Raw genomic sequence first — 20,130 nt, 5'->3', positions numbered from 1 at the left:
TAACAAATTATAAGTAGGCCCATGGACTTCCCATCATTATAGGACTAATAACAGTAAGATTCCTTAATAGCAGAGTCAGGTTTCGTTGTAGGGACACGCCCAGTTGCTAGTTAACAGGTGTAGAAACGTAGTTTGTCTGCTGATTTGAGTGAGGGAGCAAGCGAGCGAGTGAGCGCAGGACTGCCTTCGTGAAGTACGTGATGCGGCTTATCTTTCTCGTGGGCCTCGCCTCCAGAATAGTGACGTCACTGCTTATACCGACGAGAGTCACCCGTCTTTCTCCTGCAGTAGCTGCCCGCTGTCCGACAGGACGCCCGTGTCAAAAAAAAAATGGCTCTGAGCACTATGGGACTCAACAGCTGAGGTCATTAGTCCCCTAGAACTTACAAGTAGTTAAACCTAACTAACCTAAGGACATCACAAACATCCATGCCCGAGGCAGGATTCGAACCTGCGACCGTAGCGGTCTTGCGGTTCCAGACTGCAGCGCCTTTAACCGCACGGCCACTTCGGCCGGCACGCCCGTGTCATTTTACGTCGTACTAGAATTCTCCACCTCTCAAATCTGTATGGAAAAGGTGCCACAGATTTTTACGTAAAAACGAAAAGGAAATAGTACCTTCTGGGAGAGTATCCCCTACATCTAACGACATCTTACATCTTACTGATGATTTAGTAACCGACTTTACAGTCCAGTACTGTCTCATCATAGACACAGTGGCCTTGAAAACATGTAATACGATTACCAGCCTTTATTCTAATAGTATCAAATGTAACGCTCAGCCTTTCACTGGTGAATAGCGAAATTTTTGTAATTTAATGTAAAACTTCATTATCATACTCCGAGTATTTCTCATCCGGAACATCACCTCAGTTGATTCTCATGTGTAGTAAATAATAGCCTACACTAAACTGAGAAAAGTCGTAGGATAGCGATACGCACATACAGAGATGGCGGTCGTATCGCGTACACAAGGCATAGGAGGGGCAGGGAATTGGCGGAGCCGTCACTCGCCCTCAGGAGACACATGTAAGAAAGGCGTCCGGCACGATTATGGGCGCACGACAGCCATTATCACTCTCCGAACGCGAAATGGTAATTCGTACTAGATGCATGGGACACTCCATTTTGAAAATCGTTAGGAAATTCAATATTCCGAGTTCCACTGAGTCAAAAGTGTGCCAGGACTACCAAATTGCAAGCCTTACTTCTCACCACGGACGACGCAGTGGTCGATGGCTTTCACTTAACGACCGGGAGCAGCGGCAGTTGCGTATAGTTGTCAGTGCTAACAGACAAGCAACACTGCGTGACATAACCGCAGCAGTCAATGTGGGACGTACGTATCCGTTAGGGCTGTGCGGCGAAATTTGGCTTTAACAGGCTGCGGCAGCAGACGACCGATGTGAGTGCCTCTGCTAACAGCACGACATCACCTGCGGCGGCTATCCTGGGCTCGTGACCGTATTGGTTGGACCCTACACGACTGGAAAACCATTGCCCGGTCAGATGAGTCCAGATTTCAGTTGGTAAAAGCTGATGGTAGGGTCCGAGAGTGGCGCAGACCGCACGAAGCCAAGGACCCAAGTTGTCAACAAGGCACTATGCAAGCTGGTGGTGGCTAGATAATGGTGTTCACTGTGCTAGCATGCAACGGACTGCGTCATTTGGTCCAGCTGAGCCGATCATTGACTGGAAATGATTATGTTCGGCTGCCCGGAGACCATTTGCAGCCATTAAACTGTATATTTTTTGTAGATGACCAAGCACCACGTCACCGTGAAACGTCCCCTTAGAAAAATTTCTGAATTACTGTGCTGGTAAACCCCTTACGTTATTTGATTTTCAAACAGCTGAGCAAAACTGGACGTACTCAGACATTTCTCTCTTTACTTATTCTGATCATCACTAAACTGACACACAATATTTTTAGCGCAGCGCAATCTGACTTCCAATAATCCCTACAAAAGAATGGCCCTGACTAACAATAACCTACACCTTTCACGAATCACTTACCTCACAAAAATCTTCGTTACTCGAACTACTGCAATACAGCGAGCGCCAATGCTGCCAGCTAAATAAAAGACTGTAACTGCTGAAGGCACTAACTATTGATAGGCATAATTAGCAAATGAGAGATTTTGATAGAGAACAAACAATGTATTTACCTTAATAGTGTTCAAAAGTCATTATATATATATATATATATAATCAGTTCATCACATCCAGTCTTACAAATTTACTCTGTCTGATGGACGCACGTCCAGATCATCCGCTCTCAAAACTCCGCCATGTCTCTCCCCACATCCACCATTGCTGGCGGCTCACCTCCAACTGCCCAATGCTACGCGCTGTTCATATCCAACTGCCCAACACTACAATAGCGACTATTCCAACAATGCCATCCAGCCACAGACTGCACACAGCACAGCCAGTGATTTTCATACAGAGCGCCACGTGACGTTACCGACATAAAAACCTAAACAGCCTACTTACAACCGGACCACAAGTGTTCGCGATTACTTTTAAAAACATTCTGGACAGTTCGAGCGAATTATTTGGCCACCCAGATCTCATCGAACACTTACGGACTTAATCGAGAGGTCAGTTCGCGCTCAAAACCCTGCTCTGGCAATACTTTCGCAGTTATGGGTGGCTGTAGAGGCAGCATGGCTCCATTTCCTGCAATGGGGTCCCGGGTTCGATACCCGGCGGGGTCAGGGATTTTCACCTGCTTCGAGATGACTGGGTGTTTGTGTTGTCCTCATCATTTCATCATAATGCATGAAGGTGGCGATATTGGGCTGAGCAAAGGTTGGGAATTTTTACGGGCTCTGATAACCGCAGAGTTGAGCGCCTCACAAACCAAACATCATCATCATCATCCATTTCCTGCAGGGGACTTCCAACGATTTGTTGAGTCCATGCCACGTCGAGTTGCTGCACTACGTCGGGCAAAAGGAAGTATCCCATGACTTTTGTCACCTCAGTGTATAATGCACTGCACTAAGTTTGAAGCTGCAGAAGTTACACTTGAAATTTTAGTTAAGGTAACTGGCGGTTGCAGACGTAATCACATTCTGCGCCATTCTATTTAAGAAAATCGTATAGAGAAATGGGAGTTTTTGATGGACTTTTTCATTGTGCCCACGTTTTCGTAAGAAAACTCACCAAATACTGCACGAGACCTTCTTCAGAATGGTGAATCAAAATGTATCGTCTGCCAGATCTGTCCTCCATTAACCAGTCACAGCAGACACAACAGCTAATTACTAGAAATCATTAAAGAACGATACCAGAAATAACATACTACAAAAAAAATGTTTTGCTCATCTCAACATGGTTGGAACCATTAATTTCACCGTACCACACGGGTGCCAACGCATAAATTCAACTGCCGCGAGCAGTTACAAATCAGTGGACGGATCCCAGCCGAACAAACAGTCGATTTGAAATATTCCAGTGATCTGAATGGACAGTTCATACGAATTAATTAAGTTACCCACTTAGAACCTATTTGCTTCTCTCAAATATATTAATAAAAGTAATTTCGAAACGGGGAATTAAGATTAACAACTGTTTCCGCTAGAATGGCGTTTTGTATGCAGACGAAGTCACACTACTGACGGAGAATGAAGATGGCCTACAGAGGGGAATGATTTTATTAGGTAAGATGTGTGAAGAGCACTATTTGACGAATTCAGAAAAAAAGCCAAATTAATGTATTTTAAAGGAAAGCATCCTGTAAGGACAAAAACTGTCTTAACAATAGAACAGGACAAACATTTTGACTATTTAAGTTGTGATGTCGCGTGTGAGTAGGGCGAAGACGTAGATAAGTTAGCGAAATTTCGGAACATGTCTGGAACAATAAACTAATGAATAAAAATGAATAAAATTATAATTTTATAAGACAATGCTTGTTTACGGAAGTGAATCGTCGGCTGTATATAAACATCAAGAAAATTGCATACAAGTAACATAGATGATGTTTCTAAGAGGAGTAAAAGGATGCGCAAGAGCCACAAGATTCCGAAATTCGGAAATTGAGTAAGTACTGACGATATATAATATTCGCAATAAAGTACGGGAAAAAATTCCGGAAATAAATGTAAAATCTTAAAGCATGCGTTGTAAAACTTAGATATTACTTAAGATGGTACAATCGTATTCCGTCTAAATATGTGTTGTTCTGCAGATAAGTTCGATATTGATTAAAAAGGGAAGGCGAATTTTGCCAACACCTTCTAACATACAGGCCTCCCAGCCAAGCCGAGTAGGCCATGTGACGTCACTTTCACTAGGACAGTGGTGGAAAGACAGATTTTGCTACAACTAGCGCTGCTGGTGGCCAAAACTGGATCTAATAGCCATACCAACCATGCAACAAAGGCACCGGTAGAATACATTGTTCGTTTAATTGAAAATGAGTATATGAAGCACTGCAAGAAAAAGTAGCACCGTTTACAAAGCAATATGCGATAAGAAATCTGCACCGTGAGAAGCTGTGCTTACTTTGTACGGATTTACCTTTATAAGCAATTCGAAATTCTGTGTTTATGTTGGCTAACCTACCCGGGAAACAAAACTTGTGTTCTGTTTACTTTATTGACACATTCCTGGGGTCAGATACATCACATGATCACACTGACAGAACCACAGGCACATAGACACAGGCAACAGAGCATGCACAATGTCGGCACTAGTACAGTGTATATCCACCTTTCGCAGCAATGCAGGCTGCTATTCTCCCATGGAGACGATCGTAGAGATGCTGGATGTAGTCCTGTGGAACGGCTTGCCATGCCATTTCCACCTGGCGCCTCAGTTGGACCAGCGTTCGTGCTGGACGTGCAGACCGCGTGAGACGACGCTTCGTCCAGTCCCAAACATGCTCAATGTGGGACAGATCCGGAGATCTTGCTGGCCAGGGTAGTTGACTTACACCTTCTAGAGCACGTTGGGTGGCACGGGATACATGCGGACGTGCATTGTCCTGTTGGAACAGCAAGTTCCCTTGCCGGTCTAGGAATGGTAGAACGATGGGTTCGATGACGGTTTGGATGTACCGTGCACTATTCAGTGTCCCCTCGACGATCACCAGTGGTGTACGGCCAGTGTAGGAGATCGCTCCCCACACCATGATGCCGGGTGTTGGCCCTGTGTGCCTCGGTCGTATGCAGTCCTGATTGTGGCGCTCACCTGCACGGCGCCAAACACGCATACGACCATCATTGGCACCAAGGCAGAAGCGACTCTCATCGCTGAAGACGACACGTCTCCATTCGTCCCTCCATTCACGCCTGTCGCGACACCACTGGAGGCGGGCTGCACGATGTTGGGGCGTGAGCGGAAGACGGCCTAACGGTGTGTGGGACCGTAGCCCAGCTTCATGGAGACGGTTGCGAATGGTCCTCGCCGATACCCCAGGAGCAACAGTGTCCCCAATTTGTGGGAAGTGGCGGTGCGGTCCCCTACGGCACTGCGTAGGATCCTACGGTCTTGGCGTGCATCCGTGCGTCGCTGCGGTCCGGTCCCAGGTCGACGGGCACGTGCACCTTCCGCCGACCACTGGCGACAACATCGATGTACTGTGGAGACCTCACGCCCCACGTGTTGAGCAATTCGGCGGTACGTCCACCCGGCCTCTCGCATGCCCACTATACGCCCTCGCTCAAAGTCCGTCAACTGCACATACGGTTCACGTCCACGCTGTCGCGGCATGCTACCAGTGTTAAAGACTGCGATGGAGCTCCGTATGCCACGGCAAACTGGCTGACACTGACGGCGGCGGTGCACAAATGCTGCGCAGCTAGCGCCATTCGACGGCCAACACCGCGGTTCCTGGTGTGTCCGCTGTGCCGTGCGTGTGATCATTGCTTGTACAGCCCTCTCGCAGTGTGCGGAGCAAGTATGGTGGGTCTGACACACCGGGTCAATGTGTTCTTTTTTCCATTTCCAGGAGTGTATATAAAACAGAAATTCCGGTTTCTTTGTGAATCAGATCACGTTGTTTCACTAATGTTAGATGAAATACACTTGAAACCTTATTTAGACTTCTCAGGAGGTAACATTTTGGGTGCTGCATTCAATTCTAAAAATGTGGCAACTAGTGCTCAGGTTTTTATGATACAGAGTTTGTTGTCTTCATATAAAGATGTAGTCCACATTCTTCCAGTATGTTTGTTCTTATTCCTAGTATTGGTACTATGTATTGAGCTATTGGTTGGAAGTAGAGACATATTGTTTGCAACAAATTGCATTAAGGAATAAATATACTGGGAAGCAGTGGTTAAAATAACCAGTTCTTTGAGTAGGTTTATACATTATGTTCTTGAATGTACACCACAAATGAGTTATTTCACGCTTTTGCATTGGTTAAATGAGCGTTTGTAATTAAACTTCTCACTGTGACAATATCTCCAATATATATGCGATCATTGATGAGCCATTCATGCCGCAGTGAATTACATTTTTGCCCCAGTAATAAACTTATGATCACTACAATAATTTCGTCATCCTGTCTGTTAACTGTTACGAAGTATCTCCGTTAGTGTCATTTACTGACTAATGGATCTTGGTTTCTGTAGCGACGTTTTTCTTAACAAGTAAGTCAGATTTTGCATACGATTTTAAACACAACAGAAGGAGATCACACTGTGTTGTGATCAGTGTGCCACATTGCGCGCGATATCATACAAGGGCGGCACAATTTCTCTGTAAAGGGCAAATTTAACGATCAGTGAATTTGCTATGGTTTCACGAAAGAAATACACGTTCATCGGCTCTAGCGCACAGGCTGTCTTGCAGCGGCAGATGTTAGCCTAGCGCTGATGACGTCATAGTTCCGCCGTGAGGCCTGTGTATCAGAAGGTGTTGATTTTGCACAGCATCAGTTGTCTTTAAACGCAAAGTGGAGCTAACTGTCAAAATATGTACTAAAGATAAGTCACTGACATCGTTTTGAGGAAAGGTGAGCGTACGTCTAGGTAAATGGTGGATTGAACAATTCACCCGGGGTGCAGCGTTCCATCACAGGAAGTGCGGAGTTGGCTCACGTCTTAAAAACAGAGCTGCATGAAGCGAAGGTCACGCGTCGCGTGTTCGGCATTCTCCGCCAGCGTTCGGAGAGCGGGGGTCACGTGACGTCAAAACTGCAGCCTCGCCTATTCTGTTCAACAGTCGCTCGCGAAACGTGGCGTTGGTAGCAAGCAGCAGAGCAGGTGGCATTGTGTTTCGTGTCTAGAGCAGTGCAGGCGTGCGTGTATACAGCAGGTAGGAGCCTGAGTCAGCACGACTCGTTAACACCTTCCTTGGTCTTGAGTGCAAGGTTTATAAGATGTGAAAATATTAAGTGAAATATCTAAGTAAATACTACTAACAGAGGATGCGTAGCAGGAAGAGGCGAGTACTTGCCGATATGACACACCGGTTTGTTCCGTGACAGTTACCAAGTTTCTCTGCCCGCCTCCAGTGTCTTCTGCGTGTGTGTGTGGTCAGGTGCTCACTAACGGCTTTGGGTATGTTACCCTTCTCTCTCACTTCCTCGTGTAATTCTACTGTAGTTGTAATGTGAATTTCACTAGTAGATTTCGAAGAACAGACCGTGTTTGATGTTGGACTGAAGTGTGAACAAGGCAGAAGTAGGCATGAATTACATTATCGAGTTGGACATGGGGTGACGATTTTGCATCGATACAGATGCGAGGACATCTTTTCCAGTGTTTTGTTATCCGAAAGCATGCTTGGCAAATTTCACTGATGAATGCCTCTCGAAAAAATTAGTCTATAAATAATTTCTGAAGCGATTTTGATTTGTCGTCGTCCGCGTCGTTGTTGTTGTTGTTGTTGTTGTTGTTGTCTTCAGTCCAGAGACTGCTCTGATGCAACTGTCCATGCTACTGTATCCTGTGCAGGCCTCAACTCCGAATAACTACTGCAACCTACATACTTCTGAATCTGCTTAGTGCATTCATCTCTTGATCTCCCTCTACGATTTTTACCCTCCACACTTCCCTCCAATACAAAATTGATGATCCCTTGTTGCCTTAGAACGTGTCCTACCAACCGATCCCTTCTTCTAGTCAAGTTGTAGCCCAAATTCCTCTTCTCTCCAATTCTTTTCAGTACCTCCTCATTAGTTACGTCATCTACCCATCTAATCTTCAGCATTCGTCTGTAGCACCACATTTCGAAAGCTTCTGTTCTCTTCTTGTCTACACTGTTTGTCGTCCATGTTTCACTTCCATACATGGCTATGCTCCATACAAATACTTCCAAAAAAGACTTCCTGACACTTAAATCTATACTCGACGTTAACAACTTTCTGTTCTTCAGAAACAGTTTCCTTGCCATAGGCATTCTACATTTTATATCCTCCCTACATCGACAATCAAGTTATTTTGCCTCCCAAATAGCAAAACTCATTCACTACTCTAAGCGTCTCATTTCCTAATCTAATTCCGACAGCATCACCTGATTTAATTCCATTATCCTCATTTTGCTTTTGATGATGATCTTATATCCTCCTTTCAAGACATTGTGTAATCTGTTCAACTGCTCTTCCAGTTCCTTTGCTGTCTGGCAGAATTACAATGTCTTCAGCAAATCTCAAAGTTTTCATTTCTTCTCCAAATTTTTCTTTTGTTTCCTTTACAGCTTGTTCAGTTTACAGATTGAACAACATCAGGGATTGGCTACAACACTGTCTCACTCCCTTCTCAAGCACTGCTTTCCTTTAGTGCCCCTCGACTCGTATATCTGCCATCTGGTTTCTGTACAAATTGTAAATACCCTTTCGCTCCCTGTATTTTAACCCAGTCTCATTCAGAAATTGAAAGAGTATTCCAGTCAACATTGTCAAAAGCTTTCTATAAATCTACAAATGCTTGAAACGTAGGTTTGCCTTCTAAGATAAGTGGTAGAGTCAATATTGCCTCGTGTGTTCCCACATTTCTCCAGAATCCAAACTGATCTTCCCTGAGGTCGGCTTCTACCATTTCTTCCATTCTCCTGTAAAGAATTCGTGTTAGTGTTTTGCAATGGTGACTTATTAAACTGATAGTTCGGTAATTTTCACACCTGACAACACCTGCATTTTTGGGATTGGAATTATATTATTCTTGAAGCCTGAGTGTATTTTGCATGTCTCATACATCTTGCTCACCAGATGGAAGAGTTTTGTCATGGCTAGCTCTCCCAAGGCTATCAGTCGTTTTAATGGAATGTTTTCCACTCCAGGGGCCTTGTTTCTATTTAGGTCTTTCAGTGCTCTGCCAGTTTCTTCCCATTTCATCTACAGTCTCTTCCATTTCCATAATATTATCCTTAAGTACATCACCCTTGTATAGACCCTTATAACGATATGTTTACGTAATGTGTATACATAAACATACAGTTATAAGTGTCCCCGTTCGTAGTTGCTAATTATAACAATATGTTACTTTTGTGCTGTAACATATAGCTATAATCAGCGGTGGAAACATATTTGCGAACGCCGACCGTGTGCGGCTGTTTCTTGTTGGATCGTCTGATCAGTCGGAAGTTGCATTGCAGAGGAGAGTAAATGCCTATTCAAAATATAATTATTTTTGGATAGCTCAACATGAATTTCCTAAGGGACCGTAGTTTATCATGCATTTACCAGTAGAATATGGCGCGGAGAAAATATTTCGCCGCATGCAACTTCCGTCCGAACTCGACGAAAGAATTCGTGACTGAGAACTCTCTATTTGGCAAAATCATAAAGAAAATTAAATAATTTCATGAATAAGTGAGACATAGATTCTATATTAAATGAATAGTCCATACACCAGTTCCATTTAACTCTGAATTTATGGCAATTAATAGACGAACTTACACTGCAATGAAGGATTTAACATGGATGCCGTTTTGACTGGCACTTCTCGTAATGAAAACAATTCCTTTGACGTTTTCACATACACGTCGCACAATAAATCTACTGCTAGGCACTTTTAGTATTACACATTTACTTTACACTAAAACAATATTATTTTTAACGATAATAATACGGCGGCAAGACATGCGCGTCCGACACAAGTTACAGGAGACAAGAGAAGAATGAGTAACTGTTCGAGAACATCTCATACCTCAAAAAAAAAAAAAAAAAAAAAAAAAAAAAAAAAAAAAAAAAAAAGGTGTAAAAGTGTTCTTCTTCTGTCCGTTTTTCGCGCCGCGGTTTTCAAAGTCAATAACTCACTGCATCTCTGACGGCGCTTCGACAATAAACAAGTTACGTCACAGGTCGTTCACCTTTTACATTCTCGCAGCATTATTTGCTAACTGTAGCTGTTGCCGAGCGACTGCTCGATTAGTGAATGATTTAAAATGATAAGGCAATCACATAATGTTACATTGCCTTCCATGGGAATCTTGGAAATCAAGGAGATTACCAAGATTCACATGTCGCCGTTAACATTATGGGATTGAGTACTTTACAGATTTACATTGATCAAACACAGTATTCCTGTCATTTGATTATTAGGATTACACAAATATGGTGATCTCTCATTCATAGACAAAGTCAGTTCTTAAGGTAAAGATACACAAAAAAATTTAAAAACTAAGACAGTAAATCTACGAAGTTTACAATGGACATTATACATTATACTCATTACAGTCCTTTTTTTTTACAGAGTTCATACCGACCATCTTTGTGGCCTCAAGTTATTGTCCAGAGCTCATAGGCTCTTTGCTCCTGAAAGAAAACACAAAGGATTCATCTTTTTATACACACATAATTCTCACACATGGAATTTCTCACACGTGTCCATTTTTTATACACATATACTTCTCACACATGGAATTTCTCACACGTGTCCATTTTCCATTGCTCACTAGTTGTTATAATTTTTACGCTTTCATTGTTTGTGTATTGACAGGTAAGTTAAAATTTGATTCTTCTCCAGGTGAAGCTTATGCCTTGAGAAGTTGGGTCGCTGCTTTGCGTTCTCCGAGTAGAAAACTTTTCATCAGGTCTGGCGGGCGAGTCTCACTCTCACGTTACGTACACACGTTACATGTAACAAAAAATATAAATACCCTTTAGTCTAAAAACTAAGCTTAAATCTATTTTAGGACTTGGGATTCATAGGAATTGGACCTTGTCACTATTCGCGTGTGGTTTGGCTGTTGACATTTCATCCACGGGATATAACATTAGCATAGTATGTGATATGTTGTGAACTCATATAAGAGTCTTTTATTTTGGGAGCGGCTTTCATGGAAAGTCCGTTTTGTCGAACTGCAGTGGGAGCAGTGTTGCCAACTCTAAAAAACATGAGTCGCTAGATTCAATATTCAAAGTCGCTAAAACTGATTTTACTAGGGGTGTACTGAAAATTTCGTGCTGTGTATGGTGCAATAAGCAAGTGGGGAGGGGGGGGTGGTAATAAAATATTAATAAAAATTGCTATATTATCTTAATTAAATGACGGATCGCTTGCAACAATATACATATAAAATACGCTAATGTTTAATTAAACATGTTATCATAATTGACGCAACACATAAATTGTTGTTGCAATCACAGTAGTCAAATATACTAGAAATATACAACTATATTTGTAACAAAAGAAAGTAAGAACTCAAATTAGGTTACAAAATATATACATACCGGTATGTGAGCTATTCATCGTCGTCACTCAGAAGATCGAATAACTCTTCTGTTTCATGCTCTGACAGAACTGTGGTTGATGTAGATGGTTGAACGTCGCTCAAAAGATGATGCATTTCGACTGGTTTTGTCGCAAAAGAGTAACTTTTGGTCGTTCCAATAAGCTCCAAAGCGTCTGACGGTATGTCAAAAGATGCACAATCTTTATTTTGTTTCTTCAGTTGGTCTCTCAATATGATCAAAGCATTAATTGTCTTTAACGATAATCTGTTATGTTGTTTAGTTTTTATAATGTTCATAGAACTGAATATTCTTTCCAATTCTGCATTTGAATGCGGTAGGCATAGAACAGTCATTGCTAGCTGTGAAATCAAAGAAAAAGGATTCTCCCCTGCAGCATTTTTATACTGCAAAACCTCACTGCAAAATCGAAGTGTTAGTAGTGTTATTCCACCTAATGAAGTTGATATTATGCCATTCTTGCAGCATTCCGTCTATGAAATCGCCACTAAAACCCAATTCTTTGGCTACATCCGCTACAGCATTGTTTTTATTCACTTTTAGTGTTTCTTCAACATTCAGCATTGACTTTTTTTCAGGATCGTAACGTTACTTGGCAGTCTTTGTTGAATTTCTTTTATGAGTTTCAGACTAAACTGAATGCATCTCTTCTTCAAATAAACTTTATTTTCTTCAGACAGACTTGACTCAGACAATTTCTGTTCAAACATAAAGCCAAGGTTCGGATTTGCGTACATACATTCGCTTGGAACTGGTGTTGTCAACAGATCAACAGTTGGAAAAACTATGTTTTGTCCGAGTGTCTGCATGAGAAATACAAGTGTATCTAGTAATTTAGTGGGGTCACTGTCTTCTCCTTCAAAAGCTTTTATTGCCATTTGTACGTCCTTTAAAACATGTTGAAGGTAAAACATGTAAAGATGATTTGAGTCGTCACAATACATCTTGTACAAAGATCGGCAGTGTAACAATTGTTTTGAACCATGGCAAGTGAAAAATGTAGCTTTAGTTCTTCCCACTGCTCCAGAATTCTTCGTATTGCTGGTTCAATTGAAAGCCAACGTGTTGCACAGACCTTCAAAATTTTTAGTGACTGTTTTCCACAATTTATTGTCTCATAAACCTTTTTATATTCCTCTTGTCTTTTGGGTGAAAGGAGAACCAATTGTAGGTTTCCCGTACAAGAAACTCTATGTTTCTAGGTATGGTATTCACTGAGGTGTGCGAAACTGCAAGTTGAAGAGAATGACAAATGCAACGGATCAATACCAAATGCTTCAAACCATATTCTCTGCCCGCATCTCGTGGTCGTGCGGTAGCGTTCTCGCTTCCCACGCCCGGGTTCCCGGGTTCGATTCCCGGCGGGGTCAGGGATTTTCTCTGCCTCGTGATAGCTGGGTGTTGTGTGCTGTCCTTAGGTTAGTTAGGTTTAAGTAGTTCTAAGTTCTAGGGGACTTATGACCACAGCAGTTGAGTCCCATAGTGCTCAGAGCCATTTGAACCATTTGAACCATATTCTCTCTTGAGTTGTTCGAAAAGCCCATTGTTTATTCCAACCATTGCAGAAGCATTATCTGTGCCAATTCCTATCATATTAGCGACTGGAAGTTTGAGATCTTTCAAAGAATTCACAAGAACAGCTGCCAGATTTCTTGAAACTGCAATTTCTACTGCAGTGAGTTTGAGAAATGCTGATCTAATGGTTTGGTTGTTTACACTATAGTACCGTATAACGATACTTAGCATTTTAGATATTGATACATATGTGGATTCATCTATTAGTGCACTGTATTTTTGGTTACCTACATCTTCAACCAATGATTGTGTAAAATATGGAACCAAAACTTCTGTTATAATCTTAGTGCACTTTGTACGATGTAATTGCATGTTTTTAGCGCCCTCATCACCGGAAAACACCTTCTTGCACAGTATTCCTAAATGATCTACAGCTAAAATAGAACAATGTTCACCAATAAATAAAGAAAGGACGCCTTCCGCTCTGTTTGCTATTCTAAGTGTAGTTTCCGGAACAATTTTCACGGGTAAGGTGGCTTGTATTTTTTTAAATCAATTTTTTGTTTATGCTTAATAGTTTTCGAATGCTTTCCAACACACAATTTAGCATAAAACTCTGTTGCACATACTTGACATCTTGCCTTGGATAAGTTTCCAACTACTGGTTTCAGCCACCCATTGAATTCAGGTTCTGCTTCCCACGCATCCTGATATTTTTGAGCGTACTGCATCTTCTTCTGCGGTAAATCCATTATGTAAGCCACCACAACATAAGTTTCACCAATTTATAATCACTTAAAATACATTAAAACTCAGGCGAACTAGAGGTCATGAAACAATCTACTCACTCGGTAAGTCGATATCAGTCCTATAGTTCATTGTTAAAACTTAATAATGTCTGAGATACCGCCACCGAATTGTTCTTGCGTTACCACTGTGCATGTGGTAATAATTTGACTGCGAGTTAACATTTCGAAAAATTAGAGGTTGCTGGACAGAAATGTATTTTATTATACTTAATATTACGTATGTTTTTTGTCAATTCGAAAAATAAAGGGAGTTATGGCTCTGAGCACTATGGGACTTAACATCTGTGGTCATCAGTCCCCTAGAACTTAGAACTACTTAAACCTAACTAACCTAAGGACATCACACACATCCATGCCAGAGGCAGGATTCGAACCTGCGACCGTAGCGGTCACGCGGCTCCAGAGTGAAGTGCCTAGAACCGCACGGCAACACCGGCTGGCTAAAGGGAGTTCAAAAGTTGAAGAATTATAGATCGATACGCTATCGACGATAACAGGCTAGTGGGTAATGAATAATGAATTGTTCTATAGTCAAGGTTTTCTTACTCTGTAGGCAATTCCCACATTCAGGTTTACTAAATGCTAAACAATGCTACATGATCTGCTAAGAACTTAATTTAACTTAGTAAATCTAGAACAAAGTCAGTATAGTACCCATTCTATAGCTAAAATCTTAGTTTTGTTAATGAAAATACTGGCCCAAAATAGTTTTGATTTGTACTTCAAAAGTCGTCAGTGCTCCAAAAGTCGCCAGATAAGTCGCTAAATAATTTTTGTCGCTAAAAACGTTTTTTTGTCGCTAAGACGAAGGCTAAAGTCGCCATTTCTAGCGACAAAGTCGCTAAATTGGCAACACTGAGCGGGAGTGCTGTGCTAGTACATCACTTGAAATTTAACGCGTTTGTTGCGTCGATGGACGTTGACACAGGCTGATTGTTAGAGCTGAATCGCAACTCGAGGCGCTCACTAGCCTCCACGCGGTACTTCAGCTTTTCCGCGCACGGTTCAGCGAACACGTTGCGTCGATAGTGTTGTGGTATTTTGTAGTTTGCTGAGCTGGTGCGGAGGGACGAGGATTACCAGGGACAGAGACTCCATTGAAACCATCCCTGTCTCCGCATTTACCAGCCGATTTTGAAGATTTTAAGGTAGGCTAGCGCTCGCACTTTGCAAAGCAGCTAACACACTTGGTTTCAGATGCACTGCACGTAATCACATCACCGCCTTCGGTTACACAACCGGACTATCATTGTCCGTCGGCCTATCTGCACGTTTAACACTTTTTATCTTCATCGTGTCTGTGGCAGACTTCCACACCATTTTAAGCCTTCACTTATACACTACTATGTACACAATTTTTTACAGTTTATAATCAAATAGTTTGTCTCACTTTGAAGCTTGCTAATTGAGAGCTTCGATTATCATGTCCATTTCAATTTGTTACTTTGTTGGTAACTATCTTTAACATTTCGCTATACATTGTTCATCATCTTTCTCTAAGACTAATTATGCTTTTAGTTCACAGTCACAATACATTAGTTTCTCCGATCTGTTAGCAATTATTATTATTTTAATTCATTTCAATCGTTCTTTCTATTTATTAGATTCATTAAAGTTATCACTGTCATTTCAACAAAAATTCTCTTTTTACTAGATGTGAGGATCAATCAGTCACATTTGATCGCCCTCTCACATGAGAACAGAACACCATTCAAGAAAATATTCAAATTCCTTATCGCGATCTCGGTTTGCGTCTCGGATTGACTTTAAAAGGAAAAATAAAGACATTTCAAAACTAGCTTTCCCCGATTTCGTTCACGCGTTTCCTTTTGAAAATCGTATGCCAAACCAGCCTTCCACGTCAACCGCATTTCTCAATCTGTGACGTCAAGTCTACGGGACGGGTTTAGGCGGGTTAGGGTATTTAAACAAATTCAGAAGAAAGACATAGGTATAATAATACATAGAAGAGGAAATCTAGCAAACAACTCCTTGTTCCTTATGACTTAGAAATTAATTTTCCTTTGCGCCGTACGTCTGCGTACGCGCTCCAACTAAGAACTAGTTGGGTTGTTTTGCCGGCTGTTTCATTGTCATTTTATTCTCGCCTTGACGCCTGCTTGCGCTACACTGCATTGACCTCTATATATGACCTTAAGTCATCATTGCTTTGTCCTTGCCACTTACGCTCTTATACTTTGTATTTATTTCACTTATGGCTTTGAATGTATCTGACCTGAGTATTGCAATTACAATTAATGCTACTTTGTTTATCTAGCTGAAGGATAGCGCTTTCGTGGTCATGTTGGTACTTACAAGTAACTCACATGTTTTCGTAAACATTACGTTATCTTAATGCAGAGATGAACCTGTTCCAGATTTCTATGTACATTGGAACTTAATCTAGACATAGCTGACTTAGAAACTAGTTACTTGTTTTCCTTTTTAGTGGGATCAGGAACCAATAATTGTCAAGCGACCCTTGTCCTTGACGAAAATAAATTTCGTTTCTGGATCATTGCTCCTTGAACTTAAAAAAAAATTCTTACATACTATGTTTTATTTTCACTTCTTTAGCATTTCATATCGCAGAAGCCGGCTTGTTAGGCACATCCTTCGCTTTATATTTCATTTTTCTCTCTTAAATATTATCTCCTTAAAACTAGAGTTCTTGGAGTTGATCACTTTCTTTGTTAAACAAGATTTTTTTTTCATTTATCAGCATGTCTGTACTTAAATTATGGCTCAAGATAACATATTTTAAATTGTCTGCTGTATAGCAAGATAGACTCACTGTCGTGTAATATATTCTAAGCATTTTTTTAACGAAGTCAAATCAGTTGTCACTTAGTCACTAGCGGCTAACCTTCTCTTGTCATTATAAAGCTTTCCTTTTGACTTATTCTGTAGCATGATATTTTTTAAGATCAGAGTGATGGTATAACCCTTTTATTTTTCCATTTGCGGGATCAGAAATCAGATAACAACCTGTATGCGGTATACGAAGGATCTCGTAAGGTCCCTCAAAAAGACTTTGCCATTTTCGATTTTTGTGTAAGAGCAACGATGGTTTAAAGTGTGTTTTTAGCAAGACCTTTTCGCCTACTTAATAAGTTAACACCTTATTAATATGTTTGTCATACGCCTTCTTGCGTAAATTGGCTTGGGTGGTCAACGCTGTTCGAGCTTGTCTTATTCTGGCGTCTAAACTAGCACTTGTGTTGTTACACTTAGGAATTGAATTGACCTTGAACATCCTTGGACGGGTAATGTTGGAATTTTAATTAATATACTAATTTGCTTATAGAAACATAAGGACATAGCATTAATATTTGCACCTGTATCTAGGATTACAGTCGTCAAAATTCCGGCTATAGGAAGTTTTGTCATAGCTTGCACTTGGTCATCTATCGGTTCATCACCGTCAGTCGTCTCTTTCTCTTGTAATAATTCTTGTCTCATGTCAATCCCGTCATTGTATCTCAGTACAAGTACGTCATGGTTAGTCTCTCCGTCGAAGTGGTCGCCCCCATTCTGTCTCACAGCATCACTTAGGGAGCTTTCAGATGCTGAACTTAGTTTTCCTGTTTGTGTGGTTTTGATTGGCCTTCATCATTAGAAAGTTCGACCAATCTGACATTATGAGAACACTGAGGAACAAAATTACTGTTATGCACAAACCTCGTGTCAAAATGTTGCTGCGTTTGTTCTGGTGTCCAATACGTGTTACTGTCTTCCGCGTTTGCGAAAAATACAGGGGAATTGTAATGCCTTCGCGGGGTCTGATGATTTTTATTACTATTATGATTTCCGGAATTGTTACTGTGAAATCCACCTTCACACTGTGGTTTGCCGTTAAACTGTGTGTTTCTATACATTCCCTGCGCTTGATTTTTACTAGGCGCGGAGTTGTATTGGTATGAGTGGGCGTTATCAGCTGTTTGTTGCTGCCCGTAATCTGAGTGTTGGCTGCGGGAGTACGGTGCATTCCATTGCGATCCGCTCTGCTGTTGCCAACCTTTTTGACTGAAACCGTTTCCAAACTTCTGCTTGTACGATTGATTGCCGTACTGGTTACCAGTCGCGTTATACACGGGATTGAATCGGTTGTGTTGATTATGTCTATTCCTTTTGTGCGGATACCCACTGCCTTTATTTCCGTTTTGCCAATCGTTACTATTTTTTGAACCGTTCCCTGGCTTTTCATAGCCGTTACTGTCGTAATGTTGTGGCCAAGAATTGTGCGGAGTATTCCGCGGTTTGTTAGCTCTCATGTCCTCATAGATCAGGTCTAGGGAATCTAATATCGACAGAAAGGTATCTGGATCATCATCTGGTATGGCTATCAGCTTTTCACGAATCGAAATGGGTAATTTAGACTTGAGAATCATAATTACATCTTTACTATTGATAGGGTTATCCCAATACCTAATTTTGCCAAGATATTTTTCGAAGTACTTTCTCAGGCTACTATTCCTGGGGTCAAATTGTTCTGCATTATAGACTTCTTTACGAAGGCGCTTCTGAACACCTTCGCTCCAAAATTTGCTGAGGAAACAGTGCTCAAACTCCTTATATGTTCGACACTTATCAACCATTTCTGTTCCCCATATTGCCGATTCGCCACCTATATATCCGGTAACAAATTGGATACGCTGTCTATCAGTCCACGAATTTGGAAAAATGCCGGAGATCCACGAAGAAAAACAATTGGGTGGATATTTCGTTTTTCCGGGTTAAAGGTTTGAAAAACTCGATGCTTTATCATGCTTTCTTCCTTCATCATTTTTACTACTGAGTCAGATTCTTGGTTTCGTTGACTAACTGGAATATGTGGTGGTGAAGTGTGTTCATTAGATACAACAGGTATTCGGAATTGCCGAAATAATTCTTCTTCCTTTGAGGCTAAAGAGTCGGGATAATTCGGTCTCTGTATTCGGGAACTACTCACTTGCCGGCCGCGGTGGTCTCGCGGTTCTAGGCGCGCAGTCCGGAACCGCGCGACTGCTACGGTCGCAGGTTCGAATCCTGCCTCGGGCATGGATGTGTGTGATGTCCTTAGGTTAGTTAGGTTTAAGTAGTTCTAAGTTCTAGGGGACTGATGACCACAGCTGTTAAGTCCCATAGTGCTCAGAGCCATTTTTTACTACTCACTTGTGCCTTCAGGTTATTTAGCTGTTCCGTTACCTCTTGCTTCCAATTTGGTAATTCTTGCTGAAGGGTACGCCTAATGTTACCGAGTTCAGACATTACGGTATCTCCGGAGCTTCCAGGAGCTGACAAGATACCAAGAGTGGTTGCTTTCACAGTCTCTACTAGGTCTTTGTTAATTTTATCTTCGACAAATTTGTCCTTTCCAGCAATCCAGTTCTCATACTTTTCTCTAAATTCTCTCTCATGACTATCTAGCCTCTCCTTTACTTTCGTTTCCGTTTCCAGAGTCAAGTTTGACATTCCCTCGGTTAGTTTTTCTATCTGCGTAGTTACTCTGTCTAATCCGTGATTAACCGTGGTTACGGTGGAGTCAAGATTCTTGGTTGCGTTTCGGATGTCAGCTGTCTCGCTTTGAATGGTAGCTAAAGTGTCATTCAGTTCGACAATTATTCCACTTCGCATTTGAGAAACAGCATCCTTAACTTGCTTTGCTACTTCTTTGGCTACGTTTTCTCTAACAGTTTTTATTTCTTCGCTTACTGTAGAAAGTTTATCCTCAATTACTGTAGAAAGTTTATCTTCAAGCGAGGCTAACATTTGTCTATTTCCGTCTTTCAAATCATTTTTAATGGAATTCACCATTTGGCGATTTTCCTCTTTCAATTGGCGATTTCCGTCCTGCATCATTTGACTTATTTGATTCAGTAGCTGTTTGAATACATCGTCTGTCACTACCCCTGAATTGCTTTCACCTGCCTCCCTTGTAACCGGTATATGGCTACGACTACTAGTGGCAGAAACTATGCTGGCATTGTCTAGTTCAGTACCAGTAACATTATGGTGTGAGGCACTAAAGTCAATAAGATTTCCCACTTCACTTTCTACAATTGTTTCAGTTGGTGTCTCAGCCCTACTAATTATCGTGCGGGACCGTAAGCGACGCGACACTTCACTCGTTTCATTCCGTTCATTTGAATCTAGTGATGACATTTTAT

At 41.5% G+C, this 20,130-nt stretch overlaps 1 protein-coding gene across 3 annotated transcripts in view; it reads left to right on the top strand.

Annotated features, from left to right (window-relative positions):
- Nucleotides 1–7,188: 7,188 nt before the first annotated feature.
- Nucleotides 7,189–20,130, top strand: part of LOC126199010 (ankyrin-1-like) — a 239,332-nt gene continuing 226,390 nt past the window's right edge. Inside the window, exon 1 of one of the 3 annotated variants that reach the window (XM_049935691.1) lies at nt 7,189–7,276. The gene's annotated coding sequence lies outside the window, so the exon portion shown is untranslated. The remainder of the gene's footprint in view (nt 7,277–20,130) is intronic. The other 2 variants (XM_049935690.1, XR_007540117.1) reach the window with 2 other exon arrangements.

Source organism: Schistocerca nitens, chromosome 8 (assembly GCF_023898315.1).
Source record: "Schistocerca nitens isolate TAMUIC-IGC-003100 chromosome 8, iqSchNite1.1, whole genome shotgun sequence".
Taxonomy (NCBI): domain Eukaryota; kingdom Metazoa; phylum Arthropoda; class Insecta; order Orthoptera; family Acrididae; genus Schistocerca; species Schistocerca nitens.
This window is presented reverse-complemented; position numbering and strand designations above follow the sequence as displayed.